The 17,561-nt window shown below is 35.6% G+C and overlaps 1 long non-coding RNA gene across 5 annotated transcripts in view; it reads left to right on the forward strand.

The window, feature by feature from the left end:
* Positions 1 to 16,226, forward strand: part of LOC117432009 (uncharacterized) — a 57,647-nt gene extending 41,421 nt beyond the window's left edge. For 3 of the 5 annotated variants that reach the window (XR_009309041.1, XR_009309043.1, XR_009309045.1), the window contains 10 exons: positions 364 to 456; positions 1,318 to 1,488; positions 1,728 to 1,838; positions 4,360 to 4,455; positions 5,305 to 8,375; positions 9,372 to 9,511; positions 11,775 to 11,893; positions 12,099 to 12,159; positions 13,805 to 13,921; positions 15,024 to 16,226. This is a non-coding gene — a long non-coding RNA (uncharacterized LOC117432009). The remainder of the gene's footprint in view (positions 1 to 363; positions 457 to 1,317; positions 1,489 to 1,727; positions 1,839 to 4,359; positions 4,456 to 5,304; positions 8,376 to 9,371; positions 9,512 to 11,774; positions 11,894 to 12,098; positions 12,160 to 13,804; positions 13,922 to 15,023) is intronic. The other 2 variants (XR_009309044.1, XR_009309042.1) reach the window with 2 other exon arrangements.
* The last annotated feature ends 1,335 nt before the right edge of the window (positions 16,227 to 17,561 follow it).

A 17,561-nucleotide genomic window follows, 5' to 3' on the forward strand; every position in this document is an offset into this window, starting at 1 on the left:
CTCCTTGTCAGCACTTATGAAGGCTTCCATGACATGTTTCACATGTTTGCCTATGTATGGTACTAACAGTTAGTTATATAAAAGTGGTAAAATAAAAGGTATTGGTCTTACAAAAAAACAAAAAACATATTTAACTGCCACAGGTGACGTATATACATCACACACAGGTAGGGTTTTATAGGACGTGTTAATAAGCATTTATAAACATGGTTTATACACACACTATTAGTAGAAAAATGTTACAAAGTATTTAGAAAGGATTTTTTTTCTAACATATGTAGTAACTTGTTTTATAGGCATTTATTAACAGTATGTTACTGTTTATAACTCCTTTTATAATGCACTTTTTTCTTCTTTTATTAGTTGGATTATGCCCTTGATAATAACACTGAGATAGTCACAAAGAAGGAAATACTCTCAATGACAATGGAAGAGCTGTATAACAACAAAGAAGAGGTATGTAATTCATTTTAAGTCCAATGTACAGTAGTACATATGGAATAAAGACATTTGTGTGGACTGTATATTTTAATTGTCCTTTTACGGTATATAGTATTCATTTAAGATTTTGATAAATACATTTGAGAAATTCAAAACTGTTGAGAGTATTATTTATTTTTAAAATACATATTAAAAGTAGTTAATACATTATCAAAAGAGCTACAATGGATTTCCCCCCAGGTCTAAAATAGATAACAGTAAGTTACTAATTAATTTGTCTTTTTAATATGTTAAACCACAGACATTTTGGGAGTTCAAAACAGCCTATATTCAGCCTTTAAACAGAAGCCATACAACCATAAACACACAAAAAAGCATACACTGTATCTGCAATTTTTACCATACAAGGCATTTAGACATTCCCTCTTCATCATTGCCTAATGAAGAATAGGAAGAATGTATTGCGTCTAAAAGAAAAAAAATCGAACATACAGAACCATTTTAGAAGCTTTGTCCTCCACCCATGTCACATTTTGCTGTTGCTTTCTTTTTAGGTTGTACACATTCTCTTTGATTCAAAGGGACTTTTTCAATTCCACTTACTTGCCGGTGTCAAATAACGGACAACAACATATCTAGCTGAAATTAACTTATTGTCTCTAAGAAATGCAGAGAGTCAAACAGAGTAAGGCTCAAGGCGGCGCTGAAATAACACTTGTCTCAATCTGAACATTTTGCTGGACACACTGACAGCAATAATTCATTCTCAGCAAGCATCCTGTTGGTCCCAAGTTGTTTTATGCCCGTAAAAGACTAATAGGTGTGACAGCAGTAATTATCTCTCTGTTATTGCCCCTTATCATTTAACCCCTTCAGGTGAACCAGCTGATTGATGAATTGCGAGCTGCCATCAAAAAGCACAAGGGTCAGCTCTCCAAACTCGCTCTGCAATTACAGGCTGAGGAGGATCAGTGCGCCGGCTATGTGTACCAGCACATTAAACAGCTTTCAACAAGGAGCAGAGATCCACAGGGCCTGCAGCTAAAAGTGAGTGCCACTCTTATCCTGTCAGTGTGTCATCAAGAGCTTGAAAAGCAGCGGTGATGTTTTTCTTCTGATTTACACACTGTTAGAACAAGTTTCACTGCCTATTGTCTGTGTGTCTGGTGTCTGGTGTCACAATGGTGTTGTCCTATTATTGTTTTTGACAGGCAATCTTAGTTCATCAACTGCTGTGTTTGTATAACACTGAAGAAGTACATTTGTTTTGTTTCTGTTGCCCCCAGGAGAAGGTGAAAACCTGTTGAAAAGACTGATGGGGACTTCCTAGTGACGCGCATCCAGTAAAGGCGCTCCGCGTGGAGTGCATGATGCGCACTATAGCCTGGATTTCGCAGGTTCGACTCCAGGTTCTGCCATCAGCAATCATGGCCAGGAGTTCCCAGAGGGCGGCACACAATTGGCCGAGCACCGCTGGGGTGGGGAGGGTTCAGGTCGTCAGGGTAATCCTCGGTTCACCGCGCACCAGCGACTCCTGTGGCCGATAGGGCGCCTGCGGGTCTACTTAAAAAGTATTGCACGTGAATAAAACAAATACGATTATCACTGAACCTTTCATATATATATATATATATATATACAGTATATATATATATATATATATATATATATATATATATATATATATATATATATATATATATATATAGGCCCATATCAGAGCTTCTTGAATGTTTTGATGATTTGAATTTGTGATATTATCTAAAAACAACATGGGATTTTTCCTTCTGTAACTAAAGCTGCCAGGAACACATTTTAGAAATTCTGTGTGTCATTTCAGGGCTCATAAACAGTAATAATCATGAATGACTATTACAAGGGAAAGGTGACGTTTCCCTTGTGTCACTAGTGACAGAGAAATACCGTGCTGCTAATCTGATTTAAGGCCTGGATTTGTCTAAAATGTCAGCTCCCTGTAGTGCCTGTTGTAATGAGGCAGGTTTTTCCTGTCCCTGACATCCTTGAAGGTGCCCTGGGAATTGCCAGCTGGGCAGCCAGCGGGGAAAGAAAGGCTTGTCGGAGCAACAGCACTATCCCAGTGGACACATGGTTTAAATGTAACCATTGAACCTTACTGCCACTGACACTCATGCACCCAGGGAGTTTGTCTTCCCACATAACACTTCATTTGTTTGTTACCTCTCAATTAGTGGCTCTTGGTGGAGTATTTGCTGTACTTATATTACAGAGTTAGCTCTGTCACATCTGCGTCTTCACATAATGTAGCACTCTCTTGAAGACTAAATGGACAACATATGCTAAACATTTTTATTGAGTTGCAAGAGTAGATAAGGGAGGGCGAATATTATTGTCTCTTTTTTTTTTTTTGGCCTACAGCTAATGTAATCCCAGGAAACCTCAGGTGTTTGGAACTTGAATGTAAATGAAATGGTTCAGCTTGTCTTATGAATGTTGAAGTCAATGCCCTGACTATAGACATTTGCACAGACACAGTCAACCAAGTTAAGGGGAGACAGCAATGCCATTAATAATAGTACTTATGTGAATAGCTATATGAGGCAATAACTCCAAATGTGAATCATTGTGTGAATTTACAGAATTTACTCCCTTTCCTTTCGCCTCTTTTGTAATAACATGCATTGATTACAACCACTGCCCAGCTAACCAAAAAAATCTGAAAAATGTTATTCATACTGTATATTGTATAAAAAAACTGTATATGTAAAAAAAATAAGGAAAAGTAAAATACAACGCACAGTCTTAATAGGGCACATGCGTCATTTTATATGACATCACAGAATCCATGGGAAGAAAATGCCCTTCAGCATGTGACACATGTGGGTTATAAGTAGGAGCTGTTCTGTGAGTTTCCGAAAGCTTAAATTATCCCTCATTTTACCATAAATAGTATCAGTTCAGATAGCAAAAGTAGAACAAAATAAAGCTACGGGTAATTCCCAGTTTACTTACCAGTTTAATCTGAGGGAGAAGGCAGTTTTAACTTGTCCTGCTTTAATAAATAAATGTATTCCACCTCCACTCCGATACACATTCTATAAGTCAGAAACACCTCTCGGTAGTGAATTGTCTCTTGTTCTGAGGCATAAAAGCTTATATGAGTGAAAATTCCTCTACATGCTATTTCCCTGCACCTGCATCAAAAGGGTGATCTGACACAAGCTTGCAAACACAATGCCTGCTCTTCTAACTCTGCAGTAAGCCTTTAGACAAGGTCAGTAATTGAACTAAATACAGCGTGACCCTAGAAATCTGAATAAAATGTTACTGCAAGACTGCAATTAGTATTGGAAAATAATCAGATAATGATCAATACATATTGTACAAACTCCTGCTTGAAAATTCCTTTAATCTGTGCTGTAAAATAACTGCTTTTTTTTCTTTTAAAGGAACTAAAACTAGTGACACCCACAAAAACGGCACATTAGTACTAATGTACCTTAACATACAGTACATGAATGTATTATTTTATTGGTTTGCTAGATTAATTTGACAGCATGACAGGACCTTGTTGGCACTATCTCAATGTTTTGAACTGCAATCACATACTATAGTAGTAGACTCGCTCGCAATGAGATGGATCATAGAATTTGTACAGTAGTATGCTTTCTTTTGACTTTGAAGTGTTATTATACAATTAAATTGAATAGACTGCATTGTTTTCAAAGTTAAAAAAATGTGCATGTTCTATTAAGTTCTCTCTTAACATGTTGTTAAACCAAAGGCATTAAGCAAAAAAAAAAAAAAAAAAATTGGACATTTCCTTTAGGATCCGTATTGCAGTTACAATATTTGGCCACCATGTGACACTGTGGGCAATGCAAAAATGTCCTTTGTACATCCCTAGTATGCTTTCATCCCATGTTTGTTGGATTCCAGGTATATGAAAATGGGCAGGACACTGAGGAGACCGTTGTTTACATCAACAGGAAGTTAAAGGGTTGCGGAAAGGATGTCAAACTTATGATGGATAGAGTAAGTATGAGAATAGATTATCTTAAGTGAAGTATATTACAGGAAATGCTAGCCATGAACATATACATGCCAGAACATATGCATATCTTTAATTTACAAACAGATTTTATTTAATTTATTTACACATTAAGTTTCCAGGAAAATTCCCACAGGGAGGAACAACATACATTCATCACACACACAGTACAGTTAAAATAATCTTAACAATCTGTACTGATATTTGGTCAATATTTAGGTATAAAAACCTTGAACTAATGACAAATATAAGGGATGCAAGAGATCATTACAGGTATGTTGAATTTAAGTAATTCCTAGGTATTGAGAGCACTCGACATTTTAATGACGGACGGTTACTATTCTATTCAATTTCATATTGCATCCTTTTTATATTTTGATTTAGATATTTGGGATGTGCACTACATTACAGATAACAGATATAAATGAAAATTGTTGCCAAAAAAAACATTTAAGAAAAAAAATCTGAATATTTATTTAAAAAAAAAGAAATATGACAAATCACTGTTCGAGTCATGGACTGGAAGTGTTAGTCACTGTCTGGAAGAAGCATACTGTGCATCTGACTCATTAGCATTCTGTCTCAGAATAAGAGGTCAAAGCCCAATAATAATCCTGTTGCACCCCCTGCTGGTTAAAAGCCTGTGCTCATTTTGTCCCTATACACCAAGATAAACAGCTCAGTCATTTCACACTTCTGTTACATCCATTTGTAATTCAATTATTATGTGTCACTGTACAGTTCTTTCAAAGAATGGAGACAGTTTCTATTATTTCTTTTATTTTTTCTTTTCTTTTCTTTTCTTTTTTTATAATTTGCTGTCTTTATTCCAGTTACTGCAAATGGTTGGTCAGAGACTGCAGTCTTCCCAAATGTATAACCCTTCTGGTCCTAATTTCAAGGACAAGGACTATGCAACTCACTTTCCCGTCAAAATGAGCTAAAGGTTTGGGTGTCATATTGAGAAGACTACCGGTAAGGATTGTATTTGATATCTCTGCGACTCTCCTCGCTCACAGCTTTCGACACGCTAATGAAGAGCCTAGCATAATCCTAACATTGCCCCCAAGTACGACACAGCAACTGTTTTTATTACATCGCTGGAAATGTTCAGGAGGTCTCGTTTGAGGCAGTCGTTGACATCTCTGCCTTTCTCTTGTAATGTCTTCTCATCGTTCCTGATGCCTGCCTGTCAGCACAGCAAGCAGGATTTTTTCATGTCTGAATAGCCACCTTAATGATGGCAGATGGAAGCACCACAGGGGGCTGAAGCCCATCACACTGTCATTGTTGTGGGCCGCCCTGACCCGCTACTGTGATTCCATCTCATTTATGTCGTCCTTTTTTTATACTTAAGGCAAAGTGAACAGTAATTGAAAAGTATGAACCACAGATCTAGTACTGGGTCCTACTTTTGTGACTGTTGTTACACAGAGTACACTAACCAGTGACAGAAAATATAAAGCTATACATCATTTTAATGGTCGGTTTCCTTTAATTCAAGTCCATGCCGTAGATTTAAATGTTGTCAATGACAATAGTTTCTTTTCATCTACCATTTATAAAGACTGACTCCTAGACTGGAATGAATTGATTGAGCTAATATGCCATAACAGTTCATTAGCTTATATGTTAAATGCATTATTACAATTAAGAAAATAGGCAACAATGCAGTGAAATGTGTCCAGTACAGTATGTCTTTTTAGGGGCTGATAGATTATGAGATGTGCAGTATGTACTCCATGGAAATAGGTATCATACATGTTGAATAATAATAATAATAATAATAATAATAATAATAATAATAATAATAATAATACATTCCGAGTAAAATTAAAACAATCAGAACAGGAATCCAAGCTAAATACCTTAACTTGTTCTTCTGCTAGAAGTTCTTAGGAAATTGTTTGTGTGTTGCTGACAGTAAGGGCAATGCAGACCAAGTACAGAACTGATAAGAGCATTGTCTGACTTTCCCACACTGCTTTTGTTGGTGCTGCTCAGCTCTGACCTGGGCGGATCATTCTCTGCAGGGGCTGAGAGGGGAGTCTAGTGACTAGTCTCCATGTTTATTCAATCCAGAGCCCTCCAAAATGGTGCCAGATGGAATGGTGGCTTTGTGATGCGGCCCAGAATGCACTGCTGACCACTTACAGCTCAATCTGGATATAAGCTTCGCTGTACAGAAACGAAACACAAGGCTTTACACCATGGTGCTGCCTAATCCCTGTAAAAGTCATTGTGAACTGATGGTTAAGCAAGTATGCTGTGGCCTCAGTTCAGCAGGTTAAACCTAGCTCTTAGTGGACAGTGATCCACATCAAAAGACCACATCACAATTCAGCACAATTCATGAGTTTGATCAAAGGCAAAGATAGCCGTGACAAGAGAAGAATGCCTGGAATATAAAATGAAGATTAGTTAAGGTTTTACAGTGCAGAAGTTAAGGTTGTGTAGATCATGTGCTTCCAATTAAATACAGATATTGATCTGTACTGGTTGCGGTTTTTTTTTCTCAATAATTTGTTTGTCAAGACAACTGCAATAAAAAGAAAAAGGCGGTTTCTGAGTACATCTGAAGGTTCACATTCACATCTATGTTCATTAATTGTAGCCTTGAAAGCTTTTTAAAACATATACATTGTGCAAATGAATACGGTTGTCATTTTGCTGAAGTATTATTTTTAATATTAGTTTCTATGTATTGTGTTTATGTATTGTAACATAATTTAAAACATCTGTTAACTCTTAAAAAGATGTCAAGTTAAAGAAATGAAGACTTTGTAAAATACCTACAACTAGTTCACGTTTGTATGTACTGTTTGGTTAATATCTACAGCACTGAATAGTAATAATAATAATAATAATAATAATAATAATAATAATAATAATAGCACTCTTTATAGAAACAGCATTGTTTCAGTTGAAATAAAAGATTGAATATATCACTCCATTTACTTCATGCTATTCCATTTACTAGCAGCCATTACATATTTTAAACTACTGTGTGAGTGGGTTTAAGAGGCTATTGCTCAGAGATAGGATTATACAACCTAATTAGAGGAGCATGTTTACTGTCTCAATGTATTTATTTATCTATTTGGATAGGAGGCAGTATTCTTAATTGCAATTTTCCCTCGTGCTAATTCGCATTTGCTTTACCCACAGGTCACCCTATAACCCTGTTCTGAGTCTGCCATTTGACAGGGTAACAGCAGTTGTTAAAACTCTTCTGGACCCTGATGCTGAACTACCAATTTATTAGATTAGAACTACCAACTGTTATTAGATTGGAGTATTCTAGAGCCACAGCGATCCATGTACCAGTGTACCAAAAAAATTGTACTTGTGGCGGGTAATGTTGTATTAAAGTATGATATTATACATTCCTTAATTTAGAGATCAGGATTTTTTTTCTCCTGTTAGCAGAATTCTCAGAATCATTTAGTCCCTCCACTGGGAAAAGCATTTTGTATAAAGTTTTGACACTTGAAAAGTGAAAATGGTAAGCTTTCCTGATCATCATCGTGTGATAGTGCTGGATTTCTGCATCACTGACCTTTGAATGCATCTCTCCACCAAGCTCTGCAGATAACCTGCAGATTATCAGCTTTCGTTCAGTCTTCCTACTGTCTTTCCTTTCATTCTTGATGAGTCTGCGACATTTGGAGTCAAGTCATGCAAATGTTTTTTGTGCTGTTAAGAAATTACCAATCCAAGAATACCCAAACAAGTCTTCTCTATTAGATTTGCCCATGTTGAGATCAATTGAATAGCCCCCTTGTGTCTTCTCATTCTGTAGGTGGGAGGCTTTCATAGGATTCCCAGAGAACTACAATTATAGACAGCAGGGGAGTCAACATCAACAGGACGAAGTGGATTTGGACTCTCACTACAGCTTAAGGTGAATGTTTTACTATTGCTGTATATATGCATTATATATTATTATAATGGGCAGCTGGCTCTTTGAGCTAAAATATATATATATATATATATATATATATATATATATATATAGTTTACAGAGTTTCATACCATCAGAAAATTGGTATGAACATAATTTAAGATTAATTAACTCACCGTTTTACTCATTTGTTAACCATTTTAATCCTTGACATAGCAGTCATCATAATTATAATAAAGCAAAAAATAAAATAATTACAGAGTGCGTAAGATGTATAATTAACTGCAATGTGCCTTGCGATTTGAAAAATAATATTAAAATAATAATAATTATTGTATGATTGTTGTGGAAACTCCAGGATCTACGAGGATCCAGCTTTCATACTGGGTGTGTGTACTACTGTATATCTTAGCTGTCATTTGAGCTGTTTACTGTTGAGTCTAATTTGTACTTTCTAGTTTTACATCGTTATCATTTTCAAACTGAATCATATCTTCTTTGAAAGGAAGCCTGTACTGTAGATACTTTCCAAAGACATAATCAACACATAATTGGCTTAAAACACCTCTTTCTGTGGCCTATCCAGTTGGCACGGTGCGACCGTTAAGAAGCAGGATCAATCAATGACCAAACCTTAGAACTTACATAATTGCTATCTGTAATGCCTGAAACCATTTTAGGTTTGCCAAAGACAGCTAGCTTGTGCTTTATAGTGCTTTAAAAAAATACATATTTAAAAAAACACTCAGTAGATTCATGGCATTTCTGCTTATTTTTCAGGCTGCTGGTCTGTAATCTTGCTGGTGGGGTATTGAAATTTTAAGTATAGCTAATTGTTCTGCATGTGACAGCACTACAGTATAAGCAAACGTGAAAAAAACACATGGAGCAATGATAAGTCAAATACAAATTTCCTGCGCCTGGTCAAAGAGCATGTTCTTGTTCTATTTGCTGTTCTTATAAGTTGTATATTTGTTTCCCTATGTATGTCGGAAGATCTTCATATGGTTTTATATGCCAGTGCCACTATGGAAAACAGGAGCAGAAAAGCCTCCAGAAAAAAAGACAATCAAAACCAGATGAATGCAGCAGTGGCAACAACTTGGCCTTCAGCTCACTTGTGGATGGTCACCAAGGTATTGTAATTGAGGGTCAATCGCTGATGGGGTTATTAGAATGAATAATTAGAGCATTTGTAATGTGGAAAATACAGTGGGGATTGGGCTGTGTGCTGTCTGAACAGGAGCATGGTGAATTCTAAAGCCCTAATCTCTATAAACAGCCTTCTATAAACTGTCTAAATTAGTAGACTGTCTAATTTCAATAGGGTAGTGGTAAGCAATGCAATCTCTGCGGCGTGTGTGACAAAAAATAGCAGAAGTTAATATTGTGTCTGACCATCTCCAGTGGCAATAGCATCTTCAGTTCTTTAATAGCAGTTCATTATGTTACAATAGCAGTTCAATAGCAGTTCATTATGTCACAAGGGGGATTATTCTGTAAGACTGCTGAGTCCACATGGGAGAGCAGTTCATTGATTCATACAATTTACTGCATTCTCTGTGATATTTCTCACTGAATGATCTTTTTAATATATTTGTCATACTCTTTGGATAATATGCGGAATTGGAAATTTGTATAACATGTTTTCAGAGCAAGGATCATTTGGGCTGTTTGTCTTTATTAGTTGATGTTTGTTGCTGTTGTTTTGTTTCTAGGTAACTTCCAGTTCAGCACTTCTTATTCCAGTGATTAATCAAACACACACAGCACAAGGCCCCAGAGTCTTCACATGAGCCTGACCACAGCATGTGTGGTGGAATTTCATTTCTTCTTGCTCATGCTTATGGGAATTTCCAGTTTTCTGCACTGATTTAGTTTTTTTTTTTTACTCCTAATTGATGTGTTTCACAGTTTTTCATATGGAAAGATTTAATCACAGTTATATTAGTATGAGCTCCATTGTTTCTCATTTGTGGTGCATTTGTTACCAATGGTGCATGATTTGTGCTTAAGTGGAAAATGTTAATGTTTCACCTACACTGGTTTTTGCATTGTATTTAATTATGTTCACAGCCGTCACTACACATAATATCAGAAAACCTAAGTAATTTTTAGATGCCCCATTATTTTTTTTATATAATGTGGTTTGTCGGTATACAGTACATATTCACGAATAAAGATTCATGATTTGATTTGACATAAAAGGAACACTTACTACCATATAACATCTTAAGGTGTGCGAAGCTTTTCAAAAACGTACACTGTAGGACACATTGGCCTGAGTTTTCAAACCACATTGTCAGCTGGGGTTATGGCCTTGATTATTTGACATTATTAAATTATAGTTATATTATATGGTCATGATAAAATGTTACGAGAGGGCGGTTATTCCTTTTCTTTGTGTGGAGTTTGGTAACGCTTAAAAACCAGTGCCTGTTCATTAATATTATGATTAATTCACATGCATTATCGTATTATAAATGTTGTGTGCTAGCCTTTTTAATTTAACTTTTGCTTCAGTAAATTGTTCACTCAATACACCCCAAAGAAGCATATCCCCAGGAACAGGGATATAGTGATATCCTCAGCAAAAGGGATATAGTGAAGTCACTCAGTATTGATGAATCTACACAGACTATTGTCTTGTTCTATATGCTGTGCTTTCTGTTTAAATCATTGACTGAGCTATGGAAGGCTGTTACTTGGGAAAGGTTTGTCTGAGGCAAACAGTAACTGTAAATAGTGTGAAAAAAATCTTATCAGTAAAATCAATTCAGTCTTTAAATTTGTGGAGTCATTTTCTTGATCTCCCAAAATAAAGATAACTGGAGAATCCATAGTGTGCATGGAGACTATCACAAGCATAAAAAGCTGCCTCTCAGATTTTATCCACACTATCATCTCCTCTTACACTCATAGCACCCTTATTGGTTCAATATACAAGCAGCTTTTTTGACAAAATGCTCACTTTTTAACTAAAATGAACGATAAAGAAATGAATGTGCTTTTGTGGTGTGAGGTTTGCATCCATTCCCTGCTGGTCAGTTTACTTTCTCCTGTGTACATGTCTAGAAGAAAACAACAATATGGCAAGTGACACATTATAGACCCTGAATCGTTGCTCTGTGAAATGTACACAAAAAAATTTACAAATGTAGGTTGGCGAGGGTCTGTTCTGTGCTGCACTGAACTGTAAGATCCCACTCTTGTTATACAGAAGATCACTGATTCTGTACTGGGCTCATTGACTGAGAAGTTGAGTGGAGTGTTTCACTTTCTGCGATTGTTAATGTCCCAGGGTTACTCAGGCATAATGACCTCACCATTTGTGACATCTTGTTTTCTTTTCTGCTTCTTTTCACTTATTCAAACTTCTTTTTCTCTCTGGTATTGCAGGCTGGGGTTATCCTGAGCAGGGCTCTGCCACAGCTCTGCCTGGCAGTTGGTGGGTAGCCAATACCATTAACAAATGAGGATGGATCTTTAGAAGCATATAAGCTAAGCATACAGAAAAGGTATTTATGTTCTTTGCATTTCTTTACTACTCTGCTTTACATATAACAGCTTACATTTTTCCGTCATTTCTTCATACTGTCATGGAGCACTGTCTGGTCTGAATAGTGTTTCCAGTTTTGAAAAAATCACATGTTGCAGCACTGGGTTAAGTTTTTTATTTTTATTTATTGTATTTTATTTATTTATTTATTTATTTATATCCAGGGTCAGAGGCAGACCATATCAGCAGTGGCGCTTTGGAAAAGATGGACAGATATTTTCAAGGGTTTGTAGTGAAAAACATAAGAAGTTCAAAAATGACAATACATGGTCAATTTTCATCAATACTGTGTAATAGAACTTCATTGATTTAAGTACAAGTATTGAAATTGCAACTGTTGAAAAGATACTGAATTGAGTGGAATTAAATACTGTATGTTGTTTTTCTATTGGGACAGTGACATTTTTGGTTAATATCTGTACAACGTACCCGATCTGTATACTAGGAAATGCTATGGGAACACCACAGTTCATTTTGAATAGTGGCATCAATCTTTAACGTCAGTTAATTAACAGAATTGTGTCTGCTATGTAACACGGTATTTATATTTATTGTGCGTTTTTGATTTATCACTTTATTTTTGCACTTATTTATTATCACCAATTATTATAACTATTTACTTTTTGCACACATTAGTTTGTCTTGCACGATTTTCTTAATTTGATAGCACATAAGCAGCATATTATAGAGCTCAACAAGGTTCAATTGAATGATTTGTAAGATCTTACAATTGGTTGAAAAGCAAGTGGCCCGTCCCCCAACCTTCACCCCCGGTAGATTCAAAAGCCAGCTGTTTAGAATCAGTATCAAGCTGCTTTGCTTGATACTGTGTGTTGTGCTTGAAGGTTAGTGTGTGTTTTGTATGGGGTTTGTTTTAATTATTGTATGATTTCTGTCTCTTTTAAACACAAGCTGCTTTGCCTGATACTGCATGTTGTGCTTGAAGGTTCCTGTTCCTGATGATTAGAATCTAAGCCCTGCAGTTGAAAGACTAACTGAAGGGAATGTGGTGAAAGAAAGAGGAAAAAGATTGAACTGGACTTTGATAAGTGTGCAGACAGGTCTAAACTAAACACGTAGTTAGCAGCCTTTTATTTGTTTTAATTATCTTACTTGACCAACTTTTTTGTTTTAACTATTGTATCTTTTATTTCTGTGTTGTAACTTTAATTGTGTTTTAGTGGGGGACTGGGGGAGATCCATTTTATTGAAATATCACTGGCCGGCTAATTTAAGTGCTGTCTAGCACCCCTGCCTGTAGTGGGTGTTTAAGGTACTGCAAGTCAAAATCTGTATTCAAAATTGGCCATAAATTTGGATAATCTCTTATAGGCTAAAAGCATAGTGCAATTGAGGTGCCTGAAATAGTAAGTGGGATTGGATAGTGGCTAGTTTACTCTTATAGTTGCTAGCTTGCTTTGTAGGGTGCTTCATGGCCTACAAATGAAATCAAAGAAAAAGACCCCATTGGATTTGTAACATTTTATTGTATGTTATTTGCCTTCTCCCCTTGAAAATAATATTGTGTTATTTATATTCTCCCCTTGAAAAAATAAATTGTTAAACTTGCCTTGTGTTTCTCTTGCCTAAATTCATTGCAGTGCCAAACAAAAGAACCCAAACCTTTTTTAAACTAATCTGAAGGTGGTGCCTTCAGTGGTGTAGATGGCTACCATAGATTATTTGTTAAATATTTAACAGACCTAAGCCCCTGCTACACACACAAAGTTTAAAAAAAAAAAAAATTCCCAACATATTGTACAGAATATAAAATACATGAACACACTCGATACAGTGTTGCAGTAGTCCTGTTTCTCTCCCATGATTCCTGACGTGTCTCCAGCAAGCTGGCCTTTGTCCTTTCCTACAGGCCTACTCCGAGTTTGTCCTGACCTACCTGGAGGAGCTAAATGTAAGAGAGGAGGTGACCCAGACAGAGAAGCACAATCACCATGGGGCCTGGTCTTCAGAACATCAGGAGACAGAGGTTAGTCTACAGAGCCAGAGGGATGGGCACAGAGAACTCTTTCAAAGACATATTTCACAGGGATCAGCAACTTAACCCATTTGTTGTTTAGTATTTTAAACTCCTTTATTCGTGCTGTGTGTTTCTTTGAAAACCAAGGACCCTCACAACACACTTGCAGCACTGCACCAAGCTATATTATCGTACTCAGGGTGCTGATGCGAGCAACTCTGCAATATATAATCTTTTTCAAATTAAGATGTTAAGCGATAGCACCTGAGGACAAGGACTGGTAAGGTAATAATCAAATTAGGTTAGTATAGGGCCCCAATATGAAGGCAGAAGTGCTTAACTGGCTCAGTTTTGATGTTATTTTTAATTAATAGTGGATGTTGAGTGCTGTTAGTTGTTTTGTAATTGTTGAAATCCATTAAGTTTATCATTTCCCTGGAATGAAGAATCCCATTTCAGTTTTGTAAACTGTCAAATCGCAACTATAAATCTAGTGTACTTATGTTTTATTGACAAATTCATATTTGATAGAAATTTAATTAAATAGACGACTAAGGTAACAAGCTACATATTTGTTCCCTGCTATTACACTATCCTTGTTTTATTTTTTGTTTGTTTTATAATTTAATTGTATTTATTTTGCCATGTCTTAATTTCTTGAGTATTTTCTCAAACAGCTTGCAATCTTTGCTCAGTTTTAGTAATTTAGCCACAACAGAAACCACTATGAAGGGTTGGTTTTAGTACCCAATTTACAAGGGCAGTTAACTTTAGTACTCAAACATTTCCACAGTTGGTATTGAAGCAATTTTTTACTTTTCTGAATCTTTATTTTCCTATAGTTTTCCTAAGCCTTGTGCATTCTTCTGGGAACAGAAATGTAATTCTTTATTTTAAAAAAATTAATGATATACTGGTAGCATAATTAATAACAATATTGCATTATTGTACTGTGAAATATTTATACATTTTCCTTGTGCGCCGCGTGGCCAACATTTTCTCTTGGTTTTAACAACGGTTTAAATATGAATTGATTATATATATATATATATATATATATATATATATATATATATTGCAGAATAATTAAGTGTTTTGCTTCTTTCCTTAGGATTCAGGATACAATGTCAGTGACACCAATCAAAAACAAGTTCCAAGACCCATAGACGCCCAGTCAATGCCACCAGGAGCCCTAAGGGAGAGCATCCAGCTGACAGTGGCACTGGTGAGGAAACTAGAAGACAAACACCCCAAGGCCTCAGCTCAAAAGTAGGCCACTGACAGAACTGATGATTATTGTTCAATGACATTAGATGTTTTCCTTCAGTTTCATGTAAGATTGCTTTCCCAGATATTTTTGAAATATCTCAATCCCTCAAGCTCACACAGGCACCGATTTTTTTTTTTTTTTTTTTTTTTTTTTTAGCAAAATAAAACAAATAGAAAGAAAATAATGAGATGGTGGTTTTGTGTTATTTTATTTTTTTTAAACTCTTTACTGTAAGAAATATAGTTGATGGTGTTAATGAACATAGTACACACACACAGTACACACAATTTTAAAGTTATCCACAATAGGGGTTAAGGCAGAAGTTTTACCGTACTCATTATTTTGTCAAATTTGCCATTGATTGTAGATTATTATTTTGATATCTCTGTTGGAAAAACAGACCAAACAACCAGTGATAAATATGACCCAATCCATTTCTTTTGAAATTGCTACTACTACTACTAATAATAATAATAATAATAATAATAATAATGGTATTTCTTCAGTGCTTTTGTTTTCTTAAATTTTTACCCTTTTGCATCTGCATTTGTGTGATACAATTAAAGTTGGGTTATGTTATTTATGTTTTTGTGCCTTTTCATAGCTTTTGCATCTTAATGCAATTTAACATTGGTCACTTCACGTTTCATTTAAACCCCATACAAAATCAAAGATCAACAAGTAACACATTTGTAACCTTGCATGCCAGTTGCAGATGTGTACGCACAAAAGATGAATAGTTTTGTTTAATGGCTGTGTAACTTAATCAAAGTACTTCCACAGAGCAATGGTTTGCTGTTTAAAAATGACAAATGCTCTATGTCCAATTTGTAACAGAAGCCAATTGAATTATGTTTTATCAGCTCTTGTGGCTCATGTTCATATGCTCTAGTTATCATTCAATCTTCTGGAAAGTCATTGCATTTTATCTTGCTCTTAATTGTATTAATACTTGTACTGTGATTCTTGAAATGTATTTTTGTTTGTGACTGTAAGTCACCCTGGATAAGGGTGTCTGCTAAGAAATAAATAATATAAAATGTGTTTTTTTTTTTTTTTAGTTGTTTTGTGATTTGTGGTGTGACATTGCCAATTATTTAATCAAGCCCATTTTGAAGTTTAAATATTTATCAAAAACAGTATCAATAAATTATATATTGAAATACCAACATGGAATATACTGTAAGACAGGGCAGTTGATTATAGATGGTGGTACTATATATATAATATATATGTTTTTTTTAATAAAACATGTATAATTATTTAATAAAAAAATATATAATGCAAGTACCTGAGTAGAATATAGTGGAAGACATAACCTTTTCTATAATACTTGACATTGTTACAACTTAACAAATGTCCTGTTTTAACTCCAGAGCTAGTTTTACTATTGCGATCCCTCATTTGACAGACTGGTGGGAACAATATGCATTGGGAGTAATCTGTTTAAAGAATGAACAATAACACTTTGATTATTGCAAGACAAAACTGTTACCCATTGTGGACCTCTCTAACTTAAACCTCAAGGTAAGCAATAAGACCCACCAAACCCAAATCACTCAAAAGTGTAAAGAATAGATTTGTTGATACAAGTTTATCGAATAGTGGCACACCTTTTCTATAATATAACGATAGCACTGTCACAGCCAATGAAGCATGCTGACCCATCTTGTCACCCAGTGACCTGTGAGAAGGAAATAATGAACTGGGAGTAGCCATCATCTTAACTGCTTCTGACAGTTTAGCTATGGGCACATGTGTTAGTTGCATGGGAAGGCCTTTGTTTTCCCACTAGTAACTTTATAGACCGCTAAGGGGATTGCTGCCCGACACACTCCTCCAATGCTCCCTGTGTTCAGGGGAGCAGCTGTCACTGACAGAGCTGGCATTCGTTCAAATTATGTTCTTGGCATTTATTAATTTTTTTTTTTAAACAAATGAAGAAATACCATTTGAAAATGTTATGCCTCCTTTTAAATTGATGCAGCAGACAATCTATCAAACTTCGGAGAAGAACAAAACCTGTAACTCCCTTTGTCTTCTGCTGTATAAAACTTGTCTTCTAAAAGTGGAGGTCACCCTGAGATAGGGGTCAATGTTTCCCCCAGATCTTGATGCTGTGGAGTGGCGAATTTTGGAAAGAAATATAAAGCTGGTTGTAGTTTCATATTCACTGTTAGTGAAACTAATAAACTGGACCCACAACAAAATGTCTGTATATTATGTTCTGTTTTCTTGAAGATCTACAATATCCCCTTGTGTATTTTGTTAAAATCAATACTTAAGTAGAATTATTTATAATTTCTAATCCTTCCAACAACATTTTTAAAGGTATTTGTATTACGGTTTTCCAAAAATGTGTTTTGCATAAGGGGCTAT

This window comes from Acipenser ruthenus, chromosome 27 (assembly GCF_902713425.1).
Source record: "Acipenser ruthenus chromosome 27, fAciRut3.2 maternal haplotype, whole genome shotgun sequence".
Lineage (NCBI taxonomy): Eukaryota > Metazoa > Chordata > Actinopteri > Acipenseriformes > Acipenseridae > Acipenser > Acipenser ruthenus.